The sequence below is a fragment of the Leuciscus leuciscus genome (assembly GCF_965113295.1).
Source record: "Leuciscus leuciscus genome assembly, contig: SUPER_11_unloc_5, whole genome shotgun sequence".
In the NCBI taxonomy this organism is placed as follows: domain Eukaryota; kingdom Metazoa; phylum Chordata; class Actinopteri; order Cypriniformes; family Leuciscidae; genus Leuciscus; species Leuciscus leuciscus.
The window spans coordinates 59996-77640 of record NW_028118542.1 but is presented as its reverse complement, the minus strand read 5'-3'; the positions used below and the strand labels follow the sequence as shown (position 1 = coordinate 77640).

The following is a 17645-nucleotide window of genomic DNA, read 5'->3' as shown; positions in this document are numbered from 1 at the left end:
TATTCCTAATTGAAAAATCTGTCCAAAATCCAAATCCAAGAGTAAGTGTTTCTTCTTCTAACTTTTATGTAACTGTATTAAAGGCCTGGCAAATGTTTAAAAAATTGAGAGATGATGATAAACATTATGGTGTTTTAGAACCATTGTTTTTTAATCCTCTCTTTAAAAGGAATTCTTCCATTCTGAGTTCAGTAATTGACAAGTTTTTAAACACAGGAATAGCTACTGTAAAAGATTTAATTGATTTTTCAAAGGGTCAATGGTATACGGCTAAATCTATAGCTAATAGAGTTGGGCTTAGATCAGAAAGATGTGTTGAAGGGATAATTGGAGATCTTAAAAAATCTTTTCCTCAGTCTTTCTTGACCTATGTAAACAATTTTATTGAGAATGATGAAAGGCCTATGATTTTTCCAGATCTTCGAGTTAATATAAGTCTTGATTTGGATGAAGATTTAAATGATACTTTATTGAAAAGATTTGAAGATGTATTGTTTCATAATGTTGGCAAAAAGATATTATATTGTATGTGTGTGAAATCCTTGTTTTATACTCAATTGAAAAGATGTGTTGATACTAAATGGAGAGAACATCTATCAATTTCTTCGGAAATAACTCCATCATGGAGGTGTTTGTATAAGCCCCCCATTCCTAAGAGGTCTGGGGACCTCCAGTGGAGAGTACTCCATTGTGCGGCAACTAACAGTTTTGTATCAAAATTTAATGAGATGGTTTTATCTGCATGCCTTTTTGCAATATTCTCGATACTGTTTTTCATTTTTTTTGTGATTGTTCAAGATTAATTCCTTTGTTTGAATTGTTGGATAAAATGTTTACTAAGCTTGGTTTTATGTTTACAAAAAATATGTTCATTTTTGGTGTGAAGTATAAGAAAGAATGGAAGGTACAATGTACACTTGGTAATAGGGATGTCCCGATACCACTTTTTCACTTCCGATACCGATACCGATGCCGCAGCTTTGGCTATTTGCCGATACCGATATCAATCCGATATTTTTATTTTATTCTTGAACTAATACTACTAATAATAAAATATATGGAAGCACTTTGCACAATTAGCCACATAAAAACATCTCACTCAAATGGAGAACAAATACTTCTCCAGTATATAGTCCACAACAGCAGCTGATAATGAAAGACTGCCACCCTTTATTCAAAAGACCTTGAGATATGTTTGGTAACCTGAATGAATTTAAAATTAATTTGCTATATTTCAGATCAATATATTTGTTTCCTTAAAATTTTAATTAACTTTAACTTTATTCTCATCTGAATTATAAATAATTTATTTCTGTATAAAATAATACTACCATTAAAAACATGATTTGATTTTCTGTTTTATTCAATGTAGAATGTGTAACTTAAAAATAAACAGATTTGCTGTTTTAGGACAAGAAATGAAAACCAATGCAATATGATGAATGTCCAAAAGATGAGATCATTTTTGCTTTTAAACAGTGTGTGTGTGTGTGATTTGGGTGACAGTCAGTTTGACAAGAGTTTACAGTTTGACAAAAGCACAATGTTGTGTTTTACACAAATATAAGTAGGCTAAACACTTTTTGCAGTTTTAATGATGTCCTGTATGAAAATGACGGAGTATGTTTTTATGTTTCCACTGTTCGATCGCGCCCGTGCCTCTCTCTCTCTGACACACACACACACACACACACCAGCATTGCAATCTTGACATCGCAGCCTGTTCATTTTGCTGCGTTCACACCAAACGCGAATAGAACGTCAAATTCGTGTCTATCGCGTCTAGTTCGATGCTTGAACAGTTTGAATCCATTCACGCGTCCAAAGCGAATAGGACGCGCCGCGCGCGTATCATGATAAAGTGAACGTTTGAAGCGATATAGACGTGCGTTCAGAGCTAAGCCGGGGCTACAGATTAGGTGTACCTATAAGAACCCGCATATGCGCGTATCTAACAGTTAGTGCCGTATTACATTAATTAATGTGCACGCGAGTTTTATTTATTTTTATACCGTGTATTCTCTGTGTAAATCCATGCACCGAACGTATGTTCAGTACGAATACGTAACGTTCCACCCCTAATGGGTATTGGATCATAGGTATCGGATAATTTTTTTTTCTCCCCTCCGATATCCGATCTAGCGTTTTGGGCCAGTATCGGTACGATACCGATGCCGTGGATCGGATCGGGACATCCCTACTTGGTCATTTTCTTGTGGGACAGGCAAAGCTGTCTATTTTAAAATCCCATACATGTAAGAATGAAGGAGAAGATGCTGATTTGCTTGGAATGTTTAAAACTCTTGTAGAGGGCCGGGTTGTTATGGAATATGCATACTGTAAATTAACAAACACAGACACACACACACACAGATACAGAGAGAAATGAACTAGTTAGACTGCAACAGCAAATTTTGATAATATGCAAAATAAAATCAATAAATGAAGAAAAATACAAAAGAGACTCTCGCTCAAATGCGCACACACACACACACACACACACACACACACACACACACACACACACACACACACACAAAGAAATTAACTGGTAAGACTGCAACAGCAAACTTTGAGAATATGCGAAATAAAATCAATAAATTCAAAAATACAAAAGATCTCTCTCTCTCTCTCTCTCTCTCTCTCTCTCACACACACACACACACACACACACACACACACACACACACACACACACACACACACACACAAACACAAACACAAACACAAACAAACAAACAAATAATAATTGTTTGGTCTTATTTTAGCCTAATAGGTGTTCCTGATATCTGCTGCATATGCAACAATACATAAAATAATTACAGTTTGTATGTACATAGTTAAAATAATAATTATTATTATAATTACATTTTTATTCCTGTTTTTTAACCTACAGTTTGATAATGATTGTTTGCTGTTGTTATTTTATTGTTTTTGCTGTTGGATCATAATTGCTGTTCCCTTCTGAAGTTTTATTACCATTTATAGAATTAAACTGAATAAAATACCAATTAATTGCAAAATGTCTGTATAAAGTGTTTTGAATTATCACTATCCATCCCTTATTTTGTTAGATTTTTTTAATGATCAAATACTGATTAACAAAAATGCTTGCATTGTGTTCCTTTTCTAACCAAACATTATTGTTTGATTGTAATCATAATGCAAAACCTGATACTTATGTAACAAAATTATCTAAAACTTGACAAAAATAGTCTTTTAGAATGTCTAAATATATATCCAAATAAATTTTTAAAAAACGAATAAAATGGAGAAATCATGTCTAAAAAAAACAATGGGAATCAAAAAGCCTCTCTATGTATTTATATAGGGAGCAACAGTACAGCCTACAGGCGGTTACACGACATTACACAAGTTTTTACTTTTTAACGCCACTGGATGACGCTTTTCTCACTTCAAAAAATGGATTTTAAAGGCCTGCACTAATGTGACATGTTGCATTTATTGAAAAATAATAATAATACAAATAAAAATATGAATTCTAATGGAACAAAATGCTCATACATTTTTTTATTTATAATTATTGCATAGTACCATAGAAACCTTTCTAAATTCGAAATAATAATAAAAAAATATTATTGAACAAAAATATATTACATTGGTTTTCCTGAAAAAAAAAAAAAGCAAAAAAAAAAATTACTTTTTAAGGCTTCGGCCACTTTTGACTGTGAAGGAGCCAAGTGTGACCCCTAAACGAAGAGGACCAGAGGGATTTACAGTAAATCCAAAATTCGTTTTAAAATACAGAAAACAATGCACTGAAAAAGTGTGTTGGATTTAAATGATTGAATCATGCACATCAGCTCCACATGAACCAATTAAGTTCAACAAAGATAATTTGTTCACATAATGTCAACATCGTGGAATCAAGTCATTTCCAAGTAACCCAATGAAGAAGTTTTAAAGTGATTTTAATATGGTTCCCTAACTGGATTAATTCATTCAATTTCTTATATTTGTGTCACATGACTGAGTTATAAGATTGTATTAGATTGCTACGAAACTATTAATTAGCAATAGCATATATTAGCATGCTAAATGCTAAGCATGAAATCTAATTGTAATATAAGTAATAAACATATTAGAAAAAAATATTATTTTAAATGGCCATTAATGGATCATTATTGGACAAATATTTAGAAACAAAAATATCTTCAAAATATTAAATTAATATTATTGAACTAAAATATAGTACATTTAATTGATAAAGTTACACTTCAGGTGTTATTAATGTTATCTCTTTATCACTCCATAGTTACAGCACTGCATGGTATTTGTCCCTCAGTTTCTCCTGAAGTTCATGGAGAACCGGCATCCTTTATAAAGCAGTGTAGAATATAGTGGCATTGCTTGTCACTACATTCAAATCACATCACACACTGCAATCTTTAATAAAATGGTCATTTTACACACTGTTTACACAGCGTCATTGTTCTCTACAGGTTGAAATATTGTGGAGTCACAGATGAAGATTGTTTTAGGAAGATCTTGCATTCGTTTGAGAGTGCTTATATTTAAATTTGACTTTGTGATGTTTTTTACCCATGTTTTAATTTTTTAACAAAAAATGATTTGTGATCAAGCATTAATTGGCGGACCCCCTGCAGTACGGCTGCGGACCCTTGTGTTAAACTGATCTGATCTGAACTGAGAGAGTGAAGAGTGTGTCATTGTTCTCTACAGGTTGAGGGATTGTGGAGTCACAGATGAAGGTTGTTCTGCTCTGGCTTCAGCTCTGAGATCAAACCCCTCACACCTGAGAGATCTGGATCTGTCTGAGAATAAACTAGGAGATTCAGTTCATCTGCTCTCTGCTGTACTGGAGGATCCTCACTGTAAACTGGAGAAACTGTGGTAAGATCATATATGACTCACACATGAAACACAATGTAAAGTCTCCTATATTTGAAATGTTCAGCCTTTTTCTGCTGCTGTGTTATTGAGCTTATTGAACTGTAAGTGATTTGTAAGCTCACGCTAAATCGTCCCAAAGTCCGGCATCCGACCAGCGCGGAAGGTCTTAACTTGTTACTGTCCTTTTCTCGAGGCAAAGTATTTTTTGATTAAAGGTGAACTAAGTAACTTTTTTTACCTTAACTGAACAGCTTCGGAGTCATTGGAATGGTTATATTACTTATTTCGGGTTGAATGGTGGTCGTTTCGCACCCCCCTGGTGCCCGTGAGCGGAAAATCCGCACTTGCAACTTTGAGCCGGCGGGCCGCCGGCCGCTGCGTCAGGAAGTCTCGCGTGATATCAGGTCTCGCGATGTAAACAATTGCTTTACGGCCAAAAGAAATCTGCTAAAATGCTGTCATTATTGCGCTCCCTCACGAATACAGCGAAGAAGTCCCGAAGCTACTGGCTGTGTCCAAATTCAGGGTCTGCATCCTCCTTAGGATCCTTCCTACCCGGTTGAAGGAGGAGGGGTCCTCCGACGACCGCAAAACCCGGAAGTCGGTGTTTGTGAATTTGGACAGCCTACCCTTCTTTCAGTTCCCTCCCTTACCCGTTGCTCATATCCTGTCGCCTAGCAACCGTGACATAAACACTTCTGTCTGCTCTTTCGTCCCTAGAAGCGTTAAAAACAGCTTCAATCACTAACAAATTAGCTGTGTGTAAGGGGATATTCACACAGGCAGTAAGGAAGAAGCTAGTTTACTAAAGTAATGTTGTTTTTTTTACATATAAACGTACAAATGTAAAAAAAAATGCTTAACGCTAAAACAAAATGCCTAACTAGACAACCACTGAAAATGTTTTTTTTTTTTTTTTAAACCCAGTTTTTAAAAAACTTACATCGAAAAGCATACTCCTCTCCCTCTCCCACTCCGCTACCGCTCGCTTCGTCCGCCATTACGCTCTGCCGAAAAGAATTATGGGATAGGTAGGACAGGAAAGGATCCACCACACCCATCCTTCCAATTCGGGGAAAATGAGGACGTATTTGTGGGCCGCATTTGAAGGATCCTACGAATTTGGACAGCCTTCGTCGCGGCGCTGTGACGTAACATCCTTCAAATGAGTACTCCGAAGGATGTAGACCCTGAATTTGGACACAGTAACTGAGTGCTGCTTTAATTGGCGGCGCTTGGTTAGTGCGTAATGCATTGGTCAATAAAAAGTCAGCGTTAGTTTTTTTTTTCTGACACCCCATGAAACACGTAGATCAGCGGCCCATTTGGTTCTTTTCTTGATTGACACTGGGCTGGCCCAATCACACCTTTAATGTGAAGTATAGAAATATACTCTTTCAAGTATATAAATTAGTACAAAACTAATTATGAAAGTTTCCTTTATTTTTCAGTGCATTTGTTTTACAATATATGGCTATTACTATCATGGGATTAATATTATAACTATTATTATGTAGTAGTAATGTAGACAGACACTGTAACTAAAATAATTTTCACCAGATTGATGAATTTAACATTAAAAAGCACTCTCTCTCTCTCTCTCTCTCTCTCTCTCTCTCTCTCTATATATATATATATATATATATATATATATATATATATATATATATATATATATAAGTTGATTGGATTGGATTTTTTGCTGCCGCATCCTTCTCACCTTTTTTACCCCTGACCTGTTTTCATGCCTGCCAACAATAAGAAATACATGAGGCTGAAGATCTCTCTCTCTCTCTCTCTCTCTCTCTCTCTCTCTCTCTCTCTCTCTCAGCCTCACGGGCGAATCTGAGGTACAGAAAAAGGCCTCGAATTCCCTGCTGCATTTCATTAAATAGCCAGGACCTCTTTCACTTGGAAATATCTTTTAACAATGGAAATTTGCATTCAGAGGTTACACCTTTGGGTGTTGGGAGACCATTTGTCTAGAGGCCAACCCCTCCTAGTGTGCTAGTTATCCATAAACTCTCAAAAACCTTATTACCTTTTGTTTTACTTATTTGGAAACGAGACATTTGTACCAGTCGCACTGTGACATTTTAAATGATACCAAACATGAAAAATACTCTGTGATAATCATTCACATTAAACTATACATTTTCTTGGGTGATTTACATGTGGTGTCAGCATGAGAGAGGGGGAGTGAGGAAGAGGAGGAGAGATGTGTTCTGAGGTGTGACTTTGCCTCACAAATGCTGAGTTCAAATGGTAATTTCCAGAGAGGTCCTTTGTCCTCTCAGGGTCTGGGTGCTCCCCAAACAGACTGTCCGGCATTTCCTAATTGATCAATTCTTACAGATTGAACACATGAGCTGCTCTTCAGGAACATGATTCTGCAGGACTGAGTCACTGAAATACACACTGTCACATCACAATCAACACTTCAGTCTCTTGATTTTAAACCGACTCGATCTCAACACATTCAGAACTGAGAAATGAAGAACATGCTGGATTTATTCTTGCAGTTCATCACGTTCATCTTTCTGCAGGGACTGTTTTTTTAAATATTCTTTACACGATTAAAACAAATCATTACTCCATACGTACTGTATTAGTACAGATCTAAAGACTAGATGTTTAATAATCACGTTTTGAGCTCTTTGACATTTTAGATCTCAGTCCAATGATCCATCAAAAAATTTTATTTGTGCTTTAAGTTTGTATTTTCTCTTTAATAATGGATTCACTGCTAAACTGATCTGAACTGAGAGAGTGAAGAGTGTGTCATTGTTCTCTACAGGTTGTGTCGTTGTGGAGTCACAGATGAAGGTTGTTCTGCTCTGGCTTCAGCTCTGAGATCAAACCCCTCACACCTGAGAGATCTGAATCTGTCTGAGAATAAACTAGGAGAATCAGCCGTGAAGCTTCTCTCTGATCTGAAGAATGATCCACATTATAAACTGGAGACACTATATTGTAAGTAGATTATTTACTAAAGATTACAAAATACAGTAATTTGTAACATATTTCGTTAGATTACACAAGCTTTGTAACCTAATCTAAATAATTTAGAATACTTTGGAATATTAATAAGGTGTGTAACACAAAGGGTCCACCAAACATAGGACTTGGTTTTCCCTGCATATTATTTTAATAACATCAGTTTTACACAGTATTTCTTGAAGAAAAAAAAGTTTTTTTATTTTTTAGTAAACATTTAGTTTAATATTTTAGTAAAATATTTGTTATATATATATATATATATATAAAAAAAAATTTTTTACTGATGCAACACAATGCATTAAAAGCTGGGGTGTGTAAACTTTTTAAATTCCATGAACAGGATAAATTGTAATTATTTTGTCTGTGAAACCGGGAAGTATTCGCTTCTGAAGGGCAGTACTGGATGAAAAAAAAAAGATGATCTTTAAACAAAATGTACACATCATCATAATCCTGTTTAAAGTTTACACCCCCTGCTCTTAATACATTGTTTCCTCCTTGAGCATCAGTAAATGTTTTTACCTTTTGTAATAGTTGTGTACGAGTCACTCAATTGTCCTTAATGTAAAAATATGGATCTCAAAATCATACAGTCATTGTTGGAAAGGTGTCAAATATGCAGAAGATTCTGGAAAACCTAAAAATGTGCAAAACCTGGAGGATTTTTCTGGAGAACAGCGAGTTTAACTGCTCATGATTCTTACTAGGACTGTAAGTTTCACTCTCGGTCCCATCACCGATCAGTAAAAAAAAAAAAAACTGTTTTTTGTACAGTGTATTTACATAATAATTTGAATGTAATAAGATAACGTTCATTTTGGATGAAGACCTATTTAGCCTGCACAAAATGATCATATTCATCTGAAATGATGGGTCAATCTGATGATCATCATGTTCACAAGAAAGCAAACAGAAGACAGAGCATAAAAGATTATTGAATTTACAGTTTGCTTGTTTTTGTGCGTAACATGATGTTTATTCATTTATTCTTATTATAGAAGGTATAATATCTCACCACTGTAATAGAGGAAATGCAAACTGTCAAAAGTAGCTCTCATTTGTCCACTGGCCAAAGTGTTTTAAAGACACAGCTGTGCAGTGTTGAGCTCACTGCTGTCCTGGGACACTGAAACCATTGTGGAACATTACCTTGAATATGTGCAGGAAGAGCTTCTCTGATCTGATCAAACTCTGTTTCTGTGCAAATCAATCCATGCATTATAACTGTAACCATAATAATACCAGGCATGTGTGACAGTGAGTATCTGTTGTCTCATTTCACTGGCCAGCTCTGTGTAATTCTCTCTGCAGTGGCTCTGAGCTCCAGTCCAGGGCTGCGTTTCCCAGAAGCATTGTGAAGTTGATCGTGAAGACCATTTGCCACCAATGTCCTCTACGATCAACTTATCTCACAATGCTTTGGGAAACGCAGCCCAGGTTTTTCTCTCAGATACCCAGACATTGGCCTATTGTGAGAGGAGATTTCTTTGTACCGCATATATCCAGAGTCTTTATTGCGCAACCACAAACTCTAAAATACAAATCTGGCAATCCCCATTCCCCAGGTTTAACAGTTTCATTTTCAATACTCTCTACCCAGGCTCTGGGCAGACTTGTCTTAATATTTTCACACATCGAGTCCACTTTTGACATTTCGATTTCATCATCCCACTCCGAAACACAATCATATAAGGCTCTATTAGGTAAGAACCCTCTTACATCATATGCTATATCCTATATCCTTAACTTGTCTCACTCCTGCTTTCATATTTTTTTTATTTTTTATTTTTTATTTATCCTTTATTTTACCAGGTGATGTCCCATTGAGATAGTCAAATCTCTTTTACAAGGGAGCCCTGGGGCAACAATTACACAGGTTACACAGAATCACAAAACAGACAAAAAAACAAAAAAACAAACTGATCTACAGTACATATAAAACAATGTAAAATAACATAAAAGGCTCATTGAAAACATGTGCATTGTTCAATTTTGGATTGTTTAAGTAATTGTTTAAAATGTTCAAGAGGGATAAGAAACGAAAGCTTCAAAACTTTTTGGAGTAAATTCCAACACCAAGGAGCAGCATAACTAAAAGCAGTCTTACCAAATTCAGTTGTTACACGCGGGATATTTAGAGCCAGAATGTCAACGGAGCGGAGATTGTAAAGGTAATGATTCCTGGTCAACAAACTAGTAAGATAGCTGGGTAAATTACCATTAATAGTTTTAAAAATAAAAATGTGCCAATGGAACCATCTACGCAGACCTAAAGAGCTAAAGCCAGTTGCCTCATAAAGACGACAGTGATGAGTGCGTGACTTGGCATTAGTAATGAACCGTAATGCACCATGGTAGACTGTGTCAAGTATATACAGCGTGGTAGAGGCAGCGTGCATATAAATAACATCCCCATAGTCCAAGACTGGTAAGAAAGTGGCACTGATCAATTTCCTCCTAGCTTGGAGAGTAAAACAGGATTTATTTCTAAAATAAAAGCCGAGTTTTACTCTAAGTTTTCTCACTAATTTTTCAATATGAACTTTGAAGGTTAGCTTTTCATCAATCCACAGACCAAGATATTTATAAGATGAAACATTTTCAACACACTTCCCATCTAGTGTGGAAATGGCTAGGGCGGTTGATGCGGGTACAGTGCGAGACTTTGTGAACTGCATCACTTTAGTTTTACCAACGTTTAATACCAGCCTAAGTTCAATGAAGATGGTCTGTAATAAATTAAAAGACTGCTGTAGTGATTGATAAGCTTGAGCTAGAGTGGGGGCGGAACAATATAATACTGTATCGTCTGCATAGAGGTGTATTTTGCCATTATCTGCTACAGAGGCAATTTGTACAAATATACAATTTGTCATAAAACACTCTCTCTTTCATTCTAAAATTTGGATATAAAAATATCGGTTGTTTTAAAACTTGATTTATATTTTCACACTCATACTGTATATTTCTGTATATGACCTCTGCCCACACACTTAGCACTTCCTGATAAAACAGCGGCATTTTGTCATACATCGGCTTTTTCAATCCCATAAAAAGCCCTTCTTCCCCACATCCACTACATTTGTCCAGCACATCCTTCATATAACCTTTCCATCCATACTCCACTTTATCACATAAATACTTTTTCATCGTTTTTACCCTTATGGCCTTCTTTTTAACTTCTAAGTCAATCAATCCTAATCCTCCTTCTTTATAACTTGCAATTAATGTTTCCTTGCTATTTTAACTCCTTTCCCTCCCCACATAAAATCATTTGTTATCTCAGTCATCTCATTAAGAAAGCATGACAAATCATCAAGGGTGTTTCAGGCTATGATTAGGTTAGGGTGGGCTGTGTTTTATGTTTGTCAAGCAATTGGGAAATAAAACGCAAAAAATGCAATAAATGTAATACATGCACAATTAAACCCCGACTCCGACAGAAAAGGGACATGCATTCTTTGTATGTTTGAAATAATTCAAAATTATAAAGCAAAAGATTTTTGTGGTTCATTTTAGCAATATTTAGAGCTAATCCTAAAGTGTGGCATGAGGGGCACTGGCAATCAAATTGTGATTTTAGTGTGTCATCCACTGTCTCTGCTATGCAACTGCAGCTCAATAACATATGTAATCAAAACAATGTTAATATCACCAACTGTCCATTTGGAGAAAAATGAATATTAGCAAAGCATGAACTAATACTGAAAACCCTAGTAAGTTGTTACCCAACCCTTTGTTGTTTTGAGAACAAAAAAACATTGATTAAAGATTCAACCCCTGAAAAATGAATGGTTCCACAAATCTGTAGAGAATGACAGGGAAACAATAGCGAAAACAACTAAATGAAGTGTTATTATCTTGGCCTTCTCAGGTGTGTATATCAGGTGTGTGTCATGTTCATATGGTCACTGTGATCTGCTTTCAGCATCCTCAAATTCAAAAAGAATCCCAATACATCAAGTATCTGTGTTGTGATGATGAGTTGACCATGACTCTGTGGGTGACTGGGATACGTATTGCAAAGGTGAGCAGAAACCAGGCCACACACCAAAAACCAAAATAGATAATGATTAATTATTGTATAAATGCAAGACACTAAGTTGAACTTTATGCAGCAAATTAAACTATAAATTATAGTTTACAATGCAAAAACATACTGTAAATTGTAGCTGTATTGTGTTGGGTCCTATTGTGAGCTGTCTACTTTGTCAAAAAAATTTTATAATAATGAAAACCTACCTTATTAATGGTCTTGTTTTGTCATGATTTTGTCATAGTATGGTAAGCAGTTATATGAAAACTACAAAGCCGCTGTGAGGAAAGCAGCCGGCACTGGAAGCTGGGCTAACCGCACTATCCAGGCCTCCTCCAGTGCATCCACACCCTCCCCTACACCTAAAGGTAGAGATAATGAGCTAAATAGATTGTTATAAAATGTATCATATATATCTTTATATAAAAGGATTTTGATGACATTTTTGTGTTTATCTTTCAGCCAAAGCTGCGAATGGACACGCTCCTCAGCTTCCAAAGGACACCAAGGTACCTCTAAATCTATCAGTTGCCTTAGTAATGAAGAACACCATAATATAATACCATAAATAATATAAGTTCATGGACCTTATGTGTGTTATGTAATGTTTTCAGACACTTAACTGCATGTTAATTGCAATTAAACAAAAAATTGTTTAAATTTGACACACTTAAGTACATCTTTTTATAACATTTCATAATTACTTCAGAATGTACTGAAAAGCATTTATAGTAAACTAAAATATACATATATCATTTCTATTGAAACTTGTCATGTTTAAAATATTTAATTACACATTTGTTGTGATGAAGTTGCCAATTACAACTTTTAGAATATATTAACATTAAATGTATTAACGAATAACACACTACAGTTAAAATTATAATCAAATTTATATGTGCTCTAGTAGTTATTATAAATAAAAGTTTAACTGTTAATTTGTCATGATTGCAAAGTACACTTTTTAAAATTGCACTTAACTCTGTTAAGAAACAGTCATGAAAGTGCAGTGTCTTTAAATACACATATAGTGGCCTTTTATTTAATGAATAATATATTATCTGAAAATATATATTTTTCATTAAATATACTTTAAAGATTTAAAGTATACTTCAAGAGCAGTAAAATTGAGCACACTACTTTTCCACAAAGGGTGACGGTTCCTTTAGAGTTGTTTTAATCCCATAAATAATAATATTATTTAATATATATATATATCAGTGTGTGTGTGTGTGTGTGTGTCTTACTGATTCCTTACTTTTTTTTCTTTTTTTTTGTCACAAATGACACCATTTCCTGAGAATGGCCAAATAACTTTATCAAATGAATTAATTATAGTACAATTAGAGAAAAAAACAATCCAGCTAATATTTACCTTTAGAAGAAATGCAATCACATATGAATCCTTTTCTTCATTTCCCAGAAAGCTCAACTTTGCTTTGAACATCTCATGAAATCTACAACAGAAACAGTAAAGTGAGATCAGGAATGACTCAGAGAGGAATACAGTGATCTATATTGTCTAATGACAGGCTCACCTTTGATGGTAGATTTGTGGATACTCTCTCAATATTTGCTGAGATCTGAAGTAAATGAATTGACACGAATCACCCTTATTTATTCCAGACCAATACCAACAGTAAATAAAAGGATCTCTTACTGTGAAAGCTGATCTGAGGTCAGCAGTGGTTTCAGAGCTTCTAGAAGTTTCTGTAGATTGAACAGGCCAACATTAGCCTGAGCTCCTATACTGTACCGGCCCTCGTCATCAGACGTGTTGGGGACAAAATCTATACAGAGGAAACAATGCTGGAGCAATAACACACATTTAACAATAAAAATATTATATGTTATTATTATGGCTGTCTGTTTCACTTTAACTTATTAGAATATAATGAAGTAAAATAAAACAAGTAATGGATTAAAAAAAGTATGCGATTAATCATGCCCCTCAACCCATGTATATTATACTGTAAGTATATACAAAATTTATAGTAGATCTAAAGTAGCTTACTATTCATACAATTTTCCTCCACTTTTGCAGTATTGTATATATATATGTGTGTGTGTGTGTGTGTGTGTGTGTGTGTGTGTGTGTGTGTGTGTGTGTGTGTGTGTGTGTGTGTGTGTGTGTGTGTGTGTGTGTGTAATGTCAAAATGACAAAAAGCTTAAAAACTAAATTTATAGGAAGATGATTGCTAATATTATGGAAGTTTAAGTTAGACAAAGAAACATACTTGGGTCATATGATTCCATAAATCCAAATGGGCCATAATCAAAAGTGATAGAAAGCAGACTGAAGTTATCTGTGTTACAGACTCCTGTGTGAAGATGCAGATCATGATGTTGTGCATTTTGTGTATTAAGCTCGATCTATAATGATAAATCTATGTGATAACTAAACAAGTAAAGCAGAGTGAACTAACCATGAGCAAAACCAACCGACATCCAGTGGGCGATTAAATGTGCCGTTTCATTCAGCACTCGAGAGAAAAACCCCTTCACACAACATGAAAACCATTCAAATATAGTGAGACTGATCAGACAATATAAAATAATCTTGTATTACAGCTAAACAGCAGAGAGACACAGATACTCACCACATACTTGTCAGGGTCATTTGTTGCTATAGATTTAAAATGCTCTTTAATTACAAAGTCCAACAATGTCCTGAAAATAAAAGATAAAAAGAAATTAAAAAGCAAATAAGAGTGAGAAAAAAAATATTATCTCCCAAGTAAAAGTTAATATACCGTAGGACATCTAACTCTCCAGTTCTAGTTAATATCTCCAGTGAACCGATACGAAACCAGGACTTGGCCAGACGCAGAACAACCGCTCCTGATAGATACAGAGAACAATCACATAAAGCTGAGGAGGATAAAGAACTTAGTTACTCGATTTTTCCAAATCTGATCGTATTTTACCTCTTTCTTTTATGACACTGCCATTATAAAACGGATCCCTCCAAACAGGTTCCTCACTCACAAACAGACTGACAAACAATAAAGGCAAAAAAATGGAAAAAGTATAAATAAAAATAAAACTAATATTCAACACCAAGCATTTGAATGTGATAAATCGTACTCGGTTACTAACGTAACCTCGGTTCTCTCTAGAGAGGAAACGAGTACTGCGTAAATCTTACGCTAGGGGAAAACCTCTTTTCCACGAGATACTGAAGCCAAAAATTATCCTTAATTTTGAAATAATGTAAAACGCGTTGCGGCAGCATGCAGACACAGGCGAGACGGCTTGTGCGCCTATTGGCTGCCCTGCGGCAACTGCAGCAGCCTATCGATAAGGCCCACTCGTGACGTCAGCTCCAATGGGGGCGCTTCGCGCCCAATACGTCACGTCCCGCCAGAATGGGCGTGGTCTAGGGCTATAAACATAGCTTCGAGAGGCTAGCTCACTGGTTTTTCATCGCCGAAGCGAACCAGAGCGTGTGCAGGCACGGCAAGATACGCAGTACTCGTTTCCTCTCTAGAGAGAACCGAGGTTACGTAAGTAACCGAGTACGTTCTCTTACGAGAGGTACTCTCGTACTGCGTAAATCTTACGCTAGGGGAAACAGTGTAAAACGCCGTGCATGCTAAGATCCAGCACCAAAGTCCCAAGGGCAAGTGCCCGGGCTCATATAGTACATGATCATAAGGGACTCACAGAGAGCCCAGGAAAGAGTGGCTAGAATAGCATCATTCCTGTAATAATATAACATCTTATAAGGAGCAGTTATACTGATGATGTGTCGTACAGTCAGGGCGACCCCCGGCCTGGACTGACGAATATAGTGGGTCTTACACACTGCCCATAGAGCTGCGCGATCCAACAGCGAGCATTTGCTCAAGCAGTTTCAGTATTCTGGCCCGAACACATCAGGGCAGACAGTACCGATTTTAGACCGAAAGCAGCTTAGCCTGCAAGGCGGGAACCTCTAGGTTATAAAACCTTATAAATGTAGACGGGGAGTCCCAGCCTGCCGCCACACAGATATCTTGCAAGGCAATCCCACTAGACCAAGCCCACGACGAGGCCACGCCTCTCGTGGAGTGTGCTCTGACTCCAAATGGGCACTGTAAGCCCTTAGAGGTATAAGCCAGCGCTATAGCATCAACTATCCAACTGGATAGGCTCTGTTTCGACACGGCAAGTCCCTTAGAACGTCCGTAGAGTGAAAACAAAGAGCTGCTCTGTCTGTCTGAAAACAGACGTGCGAGACACATAAGCTCTTAATGCTCTGACTGGGCAAAGGAAGCTTGCGTCTCCTTCCTCGTCAGAGACCGGTAGGGCTGACAGGGAATGACCTGCGCCCTAAACGGTGTGTTGAGGGATTTTGGAACATAACCGTGCTTAGGTTTGAGTATAACTCTTGAGTCATTAGGCCCAAACTCCATACACGTCGCGCTTACTGAGAGCGCGTGTAAGTCCCCTGTGCGCTTCACTGAAGCGAGAGCCAGAAGAAACACTGTCTTGAAAGACAGGTGTTTAAGATCAATCGTCTGTAAAGGCTCGAATGGGTCACCTTTCATGGCTTCCAGCACTGTAGAAAGGTTCCATACAGGGACTGAGGGAGGTCTGGGAGGATTCAGTCTCTTAGCTCCTCTAAGGAAGACGATGACTAAATCGTTCCTTCCTACTGACTGACCCAGCGTTGTTTTTGAGAACGCTGCTATGGCCGCCACATACACTTTGAGCGTGGAAGGGGTCCTGCCCTTGTCCAACAGCTCTTGTAGGAAGGAGAGAACCTCCGTCACCCCACAGTCTAGGGGCGACACGCCACGAGCTGTGCACCAGCTGGAGAACACTGACCATTTCGAGGAATAGAGACGTCGCATAGACGGAGCTCTAGCCTGCGTGATCGTGTTTAACACTCCGCTTGGGGAGGTCAGCAGGTACCCGTTGATGGCCCAAACATGAAGGGACCACAGCTCTGGGCGCGGATGCCAAAACGAGCCCTTGGCCTGAGAGAGGAGGTCCCTCCTCACTGGCACTGGCCATGGGGCAGTGCTTGCTAGCTGCATCAGAACTGGGAACCAGGGTTGGTTTTTCCAGAACGGCGCTACGAGTAGCACTGAGCATCCTTCTCTGATCCGTTCTATCACCTGAGGCAGGAGAGAGACGGGAGGAAAGGCATAGAGCGGGCGGCGGGGCCATACGTGAGCCAGCGCGTCCCTGCTCTTGGAGAAAAATTCCAGACAGTGAGCGTTTTCTTGAGACGCGAACAGGTCTACTTCCGCTCTGCCGAATTTCTTCCACAGCAGCTGGACTGTCTGTGGGTGTAGAGGCCATTCGCCTGTCGGAACATTGTTCCTGGACAGTCTGTTCGGTCCTACGTTCAGGAGCCCTGGCACATGCGCTGCTCTCGGCGAGAGCAGGTTGCGCTGAGCCCACACCAGGAGGCGTTCTGTCAGCCTGTGCAGGTTTCGGGACCTGAGGCCGCCCTGGCGATTTATGTAGGACACCACTGACATGTTGTCCGAGCGGACCAGGACGTGGTGTCCTCGTATTTAGGGACAAAAACGCGTCAGTGCGTTGTCTACTGCCAACATTTCGAGGCAGTTTATGTGTAGAAGCTTCTCCCGTTCTGACCATTGGCCGAAGAACGGTCTGCCCTTGAGCAGTGCTCCCCATCCCAAGGTGGAGGCGTCCGTAGACACTACCTTCACACTCGAGGAAGTCCCCAGGCTAACACCTGATTGGTACAAGTCGTTTGCTTTCCAAGGTTTCAGA

At 37.7% G+C, this 17645-nt stretch overlaps 1 long non-coding RNA gene and 1 pseudogene across 2 annotated transcripts in view; one reads left to right on the top strand and one right to left on the bottom strand.

Moving 5' to 3' along the window:
- The window catches only part of LOC309510221 (NACHT, LRR and PYD domains-containing protein 3-like), a 343190-nt pseudogene that overhangs the window by 282487 nt on the left and 43058 nt on the right, over positions 1–17645 (top strand). The window contains exon 15 of the transcript XR_014211802.1: positions 4705–4875. The product of XR_014211802.1 is annotated as an NACHT, LRR and PYD domains-containing protein 3-like (transcript). The remainder of the gene's footprint in view (positions 1–4704; positions 4876–17645) is intronic.
- Positions 13399–14577, bottom strand: LOC309510225. Its single transcript, XR_014210267.1, has 3 exons — positions 14339–14577; positions 14150–14233; positions 13399–13701 (listed from the first exon to the last, which is right to left on the bottom strand). It is a non-coding gene; the product is annotated as an uncharacterized lncRNA (long non-coding RNA).